Source organism: Psammomys obesus, unplaced genomic scaffold, assembly GCF_907164565.1.
Source record: "Psammomys obesus unplaced genomic scaffold, mPsaObe1.curated_primary_1811, whole genome shotgun sequence".
In the NCBI taxonomy this organism is placed as follows: domain Eukaryota; kingdom Metazoa; phylum Chordata; class Mammalia; order Rodentia; family Muridae; genus Psammomys; species Psammomys obesus.
Window position 1 is genome coordinate 50,523,225 of NW_026591086.1, and position 7,775 is coordinate 50,530,999.

Consider the following 7,775-nt stretch of genomic DNA (forward strand, 5'->3'; position numbering starts at 1 on the left):
TGTGTTACCACGCTCAGGATGATCTTTCTAGTTCAGTCCATTTGCCTGCAAATTTCATGGTTTCCTTGTTTTTCATGCCTGAGTAATATTCCATTATGTAAATGTACCACAGTTTCTGTATCCATTCTTCTTTTGAGTGAAATCAAGGTTGTTTCCAGTTTCTGGCTATGATAAATAAAGCTGTTTTGAGCATGGTTGAGCATCTACCTTTTTATATGGTAGAACATCTTTAGAGTGTATGCCAAGGAGTGGTGTAGCTGGGTCTTTCAGTATGGTTATTCCTAGTTTTCTGAGAAAGCACCAGATTAATTTCCAAAATGATTGTACAAGTTTGCATGCCTACCAGCAATGGAGGAGGGTTCCGGATTCTCCACAACTTCTCCTCCACGTGTTGTTACTTGAGTTCTTGATCTTAGCCATTCTGATGGGTGTAAGATGGAATCTCAGTGTTGTATTGGTTTGCATTTTCCTAATGACTAATGACTTTTAGCATTTCTTTAAGAGCTTATTTACTTTGTATTCCAGTTGTAGCCCCTTCCATCAATCCCTCCCAAACTAATCCTCCCTCCCTCATCTCCTTCCTTCTCCTCTCTAAGTGCACTTTTTAAAATTGGATTATTTGGTTTGTTGGTGTTTATTTTTTTGAGATTTTTATATATTCCTCATATAAACCCTTTGTCTAATGTACAATTGGATAAGATTTTTTTTCCCAATTTGTAGACTGTCTTTTCATTCTATTGATAGTGTCCTGTGTTTTACAACTGTCATTTGTATACAGGAGGGCTACTGATTTGTTTTTTAATTAATCTTCTATCCAGCCATTTTGTTAGAGGAGTTTATCAGCTGCAGGAGTTCTTTAGTGGAAATTTTGGAGTTGCTTATATATATTATAATGTCATCTCTGACTAGCTATACATTAACTTCTTCCTCTCTGATTTATATCCATTTGATCTCTTTTAGTTGTCTTATTGCTCTAGCTGGAACCTCAAAGTCCATACCTAAACATAATAAAGGCTATAGACTGCAAGCCAGTAGCCAACATCAAACTCAAAGCAATGCCACTAAAATCAGGGACAAAACAAAGCTGTATAATTTTACTTTTTGAAGGAAAAACTCTCTGCTTGAGCCTAGTTACTGAAAATGTATCCCAAGTTAGCATTGTGAAGATACTTTGATACACATACATTACTTGAAATGACACACCTCCTTATTTTACCTACTATATGGAGAGAGATAAAATTAAAACCATCATTTAAAAATTTTTCATCATTATTTTATCTATCTAAGAATATATTTTATACATATGAGGAAAATATATGTTTTATATTCTGTCCTCCTACTTAGCGTATCAAAGTGGCTTATTTTGGATAACTAATATTTCTGTTCCCTTATTATATTTCTGAAAAAAATAGACAGAATTCATTGTAACGCACCTTCTAAGGAAAGTGATACACTTTATTTAACTTATTAATTAAGGTTTAATACTTTGCAAATTTTTGCATCATGTCAGGGAGGAACTATTTTGTTTCTAATTTCCAATGTTAATGTATTCTTATTTAAAATATGAATTAAAATGAATTCTATTTTTAAAAAGTAATTACTTCAGGAATATCTTACAAAGAACTTTGAAAAGCAGTTATGTTAGCAGGCACCCTCAGCTCTTTGCTGGTTTGCATACACTCTTCACACTCATAAGCACCAAGTATGAAGCCATTTAGTCAAATCAATGCAGTTTTCAAATAGAGAAAAAAGTCTTCCTTAGTCTTAATTTCTGGGTTATCTTTTATTAATTTTCCTTAAACCATTATGTGTTGTAAATTACCTTATTTCTTTTCATTTATTTATGTTTTGAAATTAAATTTTTTGTATTAGTTATAGTTTATTTACATTGTATCCTAGCTGTAGCCCCCCTCATTCCCTCCTAATCCTACCCTCCCTCCCTCATCTCCTTCCTCTCTAAGTCCACTGATAGGGGAGATCCTCCTCCTCTTCCATTGAATGGAACATGAATATTTTCATTTTTATTTCACTAATATTTTACATATAACTTTATGCATTTCATAGCATCAAGTTGATACATGGTTTACATAATCTTATTTGGCCATATAATGTTCTATGCTACTGATTCATTTTGCTAACTATTACTGATAATTTTTGGATTGATACCCAAATGAGTTACTGGATTTTGATTTTTGATGTCATCATGAGGTTTTCTGTCAGTTAATATTGTCTTTAAGTTTATAACAAATATTTATAGATATTCCCCTTAGACTTTTAGAAAGGGCTTGAAAACAAGTAGCTAAACTTTTTCATTGAGGAGTGCATAAAATTTTGGAATGAATTCATCTTTTCTCTCTTTTGTTCTTATTTCTTGAGCATTTTTTTTTATTTTATTTTTTTCTTATCAGTTACATTTTATTAACTCTGTACCCCAGCCTTGTCCCGATCCCTCATTCCCTCCCAGTCCCTCCCTCCCTCGCTCATCTCCACCGTGACCATTTCCAAGTCCACTAATAGGGGGAACCTCCTCCCCATTCATCTGATCCTGTTTTATCAGGTATCTTCAGGACTGGCTGCAAAGCTCTCCTCTGTGGCCTAACAGGACTGCTCCTCCCTTGGGGGGTGGGGAGGCCAAAGAGCCAGTCATTGAGTTCCTGTTAGAAATAGTCCTTGTTCCCCTCACTATGGGAAACCAATTGGTTACTGAGCTACCACAGGCTACATCTGAGCAGAGGTTCTAGGTTACATTCATACATGGTCCTTGGTTGCATGTCAGTCTCAGAAAAGACCCTGTGCCCAGATATATTTGGTCCTTGTGGAGCTCCTATCCTTTCCTCATCAGACTAACTCCCCTTCTTTCTTATGATTCCCTGTACTCTGCCAAAGGTTTGGTCATGAGTCTTTGTTTTGAAAACACTGCTAGTTAGAGTCTTTCAAATGCGCTCAGTAGACTCCTGTCATATGTTCAATGCGCATCCCATCTGTCTTTCTAAACGAGGATTGATAATCTTACCCCATGTCTGCTCTCTTGATTATCTTTTTTAGGTGTATAGATTTCATTATGTTTATCATATCTTATAGGTCTATATAAGTGAGTATATACCGTGTTTGTCTTTCTCCTTCTGGGATATTTCACTCAGGATGATCTTTTCTAGATCCCACCATTTGCCTGCAAATTTCATGATTTCCTCCTTTTTGATTGCTGAGTAGTATTCCATTGTGTAAAAATACCACAATTTCTGTACCCATTCCTCCGTTGATGGACATCTGGGTTGTTTCCAGGTTCTGGCTATTACAAATAATGCTGTTATAAACATGGTTGAGCAAGTATCCCTTTTGTGTACTTGAGCAAACTTTGGGTATATACCTAGCAGTGGTATAGCTGGGTCTTGAGGAAGCACTATTCCTAATTGTCTTAGAAAGCGCCAGATAGATTTCCAGAGTGGTTGTATCAGTTTACATTCCCACCAGCAGTGGAGGAGGGTTCCCCTTTCTCCACAACCTCTCCAGCATGTGTTGTCCCTTGAGTTTTTCATCTTGACCATTCTGATGGGTGTAAGGTGATATCTCAGGGTCGTTTTGATTTGCATTTCCCTGATGGCTAATGAGGATGAGCATTTCTTTAAGTGTTTCTCTGCCATTTGGTATTCTTCTGTCAAGAATTCTCTGTTTAGCTCTGTTCCCCATTTTTTAATTGGATTACTTGGTTTGCTGCTTTTCAGCTTCTTTTTTTTCTTTTTTTAAAATCTTTTATTATTTTTTTTTTATTAATTACACTTTATTCATTTTGTATCCCCCCATAAGCCCCTCTCTCCTCCCCTGCCGATCCCTCCCTCCCTCCCCTTTCTGCATGCATGCCACTCCCCAAGTCCACTGATAGGGGAGGTTCTCCTCTTCTTTCTGATCTTAGTCTATCAGTTCTCATCAAAAGTGGCTGCATTGTCCTCTACTGTGGCCTGGTAAGGCTGCTCCCCCCTCAGGGGAAGTGATCAACGAGCAGGCCAATCAGATTATGTCAGAGGCAGTCCCTCTTCCCATTACTATGTAACCCACTTGGACACTGAACTGCCATGGGCTACACCTGTGCAGGGGTTCCAGGTCATCTCCACGAATAGTCCTTGGTTGGAGTATGAGTCTCTGGGAAGTTCCCTGTGTTCAAATTATCTTGTTCTGTTGCTCTGCTTGTGGAGTTCTCGTTCCCTCCAGCTTTTACTATTTCCCACTTCTTACATAACATTCCATTCACTCTGCCCATCAGTTGGCCATCAGGCTCAGCATCTGCTTTGACAGTCTATACTGCAGAAGCTTTCAGAGGCCCTCTGTGGCAGGTTTCAAGGTTGTTTCCTGTCACTAATATCGAGTATATACAAAGAACTAAAGAAGCTTTTCAGCTTCTTTAGTTCTTTGTATATACTCGATATTAGTCCTCTGTCAGATAAAGGGTTAGTGAAGATTCTTTCCCATCTGTAGGCAGGCATTTTGTTTTGATGACAGTGTCCTTTGCTTTACAGAAGCTGTTCAGTTTCATGAGGTCCCATTTATTGATTGTTGCTCTTAGAGCCTGTGCTGTTGGTGTTCTGTTGAGGAAGTTGTCTCCTATGCCAATGAGTTCTAGGCTGTTCCCCACTTTTTCTTCTAACAGATTTAGAGTATCTGGTTTTATGTTGAGGTCTTTGATCCACTTGGACTTTAGTTTTGTGCAGGGTGATAAATATAGATCTATTTTCATTTTTCTGCATGTGGACATCCAGTTGGACCAGCACCATTTATTGAAGATGCTGTCTTTTTTCCATTGAATGGTTTTGACTTCTTTGTCAAAAATTGAGTATTCATAGGTGTGTGGGTTTATTTCTGGGTCTTCTATGTGGTTCCGTTGATCCTCCTTTCTGTTTTTATGCCAATACCATGCAGTTTTTATTACTATTGCTCTGTAGTACAACTTGAGATCGGGGATGGAGATACCTCCAGATGATCTGTTGTTGTACAGGATTGTTTTGGAGATTCTGGGTTTTTTGTTTCTCCGTATGAAGCTGAGAATCTTTTTTTCAAGGTCTGTAAAGAATTGAGTTGGTATTTTGATGGGAATTGCATTGAATCTGTAGATTGTTTTTGGCAGGATGTCCATTTTCACAATGTTAATCCTACCAATCCATGAGCAAAAAGTATGGAACGCTTCACGAATTTGCGTGTCATCCCTGCGCAGGGGCCATGCTAATCTTCTCTGTATTGTTCCAATTTTAGTATATGTGCTGCGGAAGCAAGCACTCTTGAGCACTTTTTTGTCTGTCTGTTTGTTTACCTTATATTTGTTACCAGTGAGCTTTGATTGTGTATTTTTCTCTAACTCACTTAATGAATGTTACAGTAACTTGGCAATTCTTGTAAGTTTGGTTTACTAATATGTAGATGTTCATGTACTCACTTATAGCCTCCTAGACATGTGAAACATGACAATTACTTCATTAGGTAAAACATTACTCCAGTTAAGGAAATCTGTGTGACAATATACTAAGTGCTAGAAATTAGATCCTGAAAGAAATCAGAGGCTCACTTATTTGGAGATCCATCGAATCATTTCCAAAAGATGAATATTTGGAGATATAAAATAAAATGTTACTACCAATGTGAAAGAAAATATTGGCATCAAAATTCATAAGAAATATATTTGTAATAAAAATAAGGTGAGATATAAGAACATGTGACTATAGTTAAAAATACTATTTTAGTTGGGATTTTGTTTAATGTGCATATTTTATTTGCTCGTATCACGTGGGGAGGGAGGGTGGGATCGGCAGGGGAGGAGGGTGGGGATTATGGGGGGATACAAAATGAATAAAGTGTAATTAATAAAAAAATAATAAAAATAAAAAAATAAAACTCGCTAATCCCAGAATATAATGAGCTGATCTAATTGAACACATCAGTATGACCACATGATGGTGCACACCTTATTATATTCTGCTAGAGACTGAGTTAAGGTTTGCACTTGAGAAACAATCATTGTGCCACAGGGGCTTCATCTTTAGCCGTAATTGTGTTTATTTAGATAAGTCAAACAAAGAAAGGGATAAACTGAGAGTAAGCCTGCTGTGGAGGTTTCAGAGGTGGGCCCTTTATCTAACTGTAGCTTCACATCTGATCTTTAAATGTGAAGTGGCGATATCACAGAAAATCAATACAGGAGATATTTTTCCTTCGGTTTCCAATATGTTCTTTTCTCAGTTTGCTGTTTCCGTAGAGACTGTAAATTTTTTTTTTTTTTTTTAGACTTATGGCAGTATCTTAAACTTTCCATTGTATTCCTGGATTAAAACATTTAGAGATGATATTATTCCATATTATTAATGCATCTAAAGTAGTATTTAATTATATTTATAAACACATTCTGTACTTTTAAAGAAGGGGAGATATATATAAATGTGAAATATTAGGCTAGTTCTATAACGGAGATACTGAATAATTGAAAGGAAAAGTTACTAAGGAGTGATTGCCCTATGTCATAATGGGTGACGAAAGAGATTCTTTCAAAAATATATTGCTTAATTTTAAGCACTACCTTTTTTTTTCGACATGTAGTTTTAATTGAATTGTGAGACACAAACTGTCAGTTCCCACTTTCCATGTCATTTCTAAGATTAGGATTTCTTTTTTTACACATTATTTATTTATTTATTATTTATTAAATTTATTCGCTTTGTATCCCAGCTGTAGCCCCTCCTTTATTTCCTCCCAGTCCCATGCTTCTTCCCTGTTCTCCCTCTATGTCCCTCTCCTAGTTCACTGATAGGGGAGGTCCTCCTCCCCTTCTTTCAGGCCTTAGCCTCAGGTCTCATCAGGACTGGCTGCATTGTCTTTCTCTGTGGCCTGGCAAGGCTGCACCTCCCTCAGGGGGAGGTGATCAAATAACTGGCCGCTGAGTTTATTCCAGAGACAGCCACTGCTTTCCTTAGTAGGGAACCCACTCGTAGACTGAGTGTACGCACTATACATCTGAGTACTGGTCTAGGTCCTTTGTATCCATGGTCTCTGGTTGGAGTATCGGTTTCTGTAGGCCCCCAGGGTCTAGGTTTTTTTTTTTTTTTTTTTTTTTTTTGGCTTCGTTGGTCTCCTGGAGGAGCTTCTGTCTCCTCCAGGTCTCTCTATCTCCACCTTTTTTCATAAGATTCCCTGTGCTCTGCCCAAAGTTTGGTTAGGTATCTCAACATCTGCTTCTATGCCCAGAGTAGTAGACGTTCTCTTGATTATACTTATTTTTCTGTGATGAATAAGTATATAGATGTGCTTACATCTTCTAAATACACATAAATATTACTTATGCATACAAGCAACATAGAGAAATGTATATTTTAAAAGAAGTTTCATGATTTCCTTGTTTTTAACGGCTGAGTAGTATTCCATTTTTAAAATGTACCACAGCTTCTTTTTCCATTCTTCAAATGGATGTAACTAGAAAAGATCATCCTGAGTCAGGGGACACAGACCCAGAAAGACACAGTATATACTCACTTATAAACAGATTTTTGTCAAATAGTATAAGATAGACTTACTACAATGCACAGACCCCAACAAGATAAGACCAGTGGACATTTTAGGCTTCATTTTGGACCACTAGTTAGGGGAGTGGGGTATAATTCTGGCACAGACTATATTGCCTGTTTTCTGACCATTTCCACCTGATAGGACTTTCCTACAAGGCCACAGGTGAGGAAGAGGAACTCAGTCCTCATGTGACTAGATGAGCTCAGGTATCTGGATTGGCGGACTATAGTGGAGAC

General features: G+C 37.4%; 1 non-coding gene across 1 annotated transcript; it reads right to left on the reverse strand.

The window, feature by feature from the left end:
- Positions 1-5,158: 5,158 nt before the first annotated feature.
- LOC129679042 (U6 spliceosomal RNA) lies at positions 5,159-5,265 on the reverse strand. The gene has a single exon (XR_008720474.1). It is a non-coding gene; the product is annotated as a U6 spliceosomal RNA (small nuclear RNA).
- Between the last annotated feature and the right edge of the window lie 2,510 nt (positions 5,266-7,775).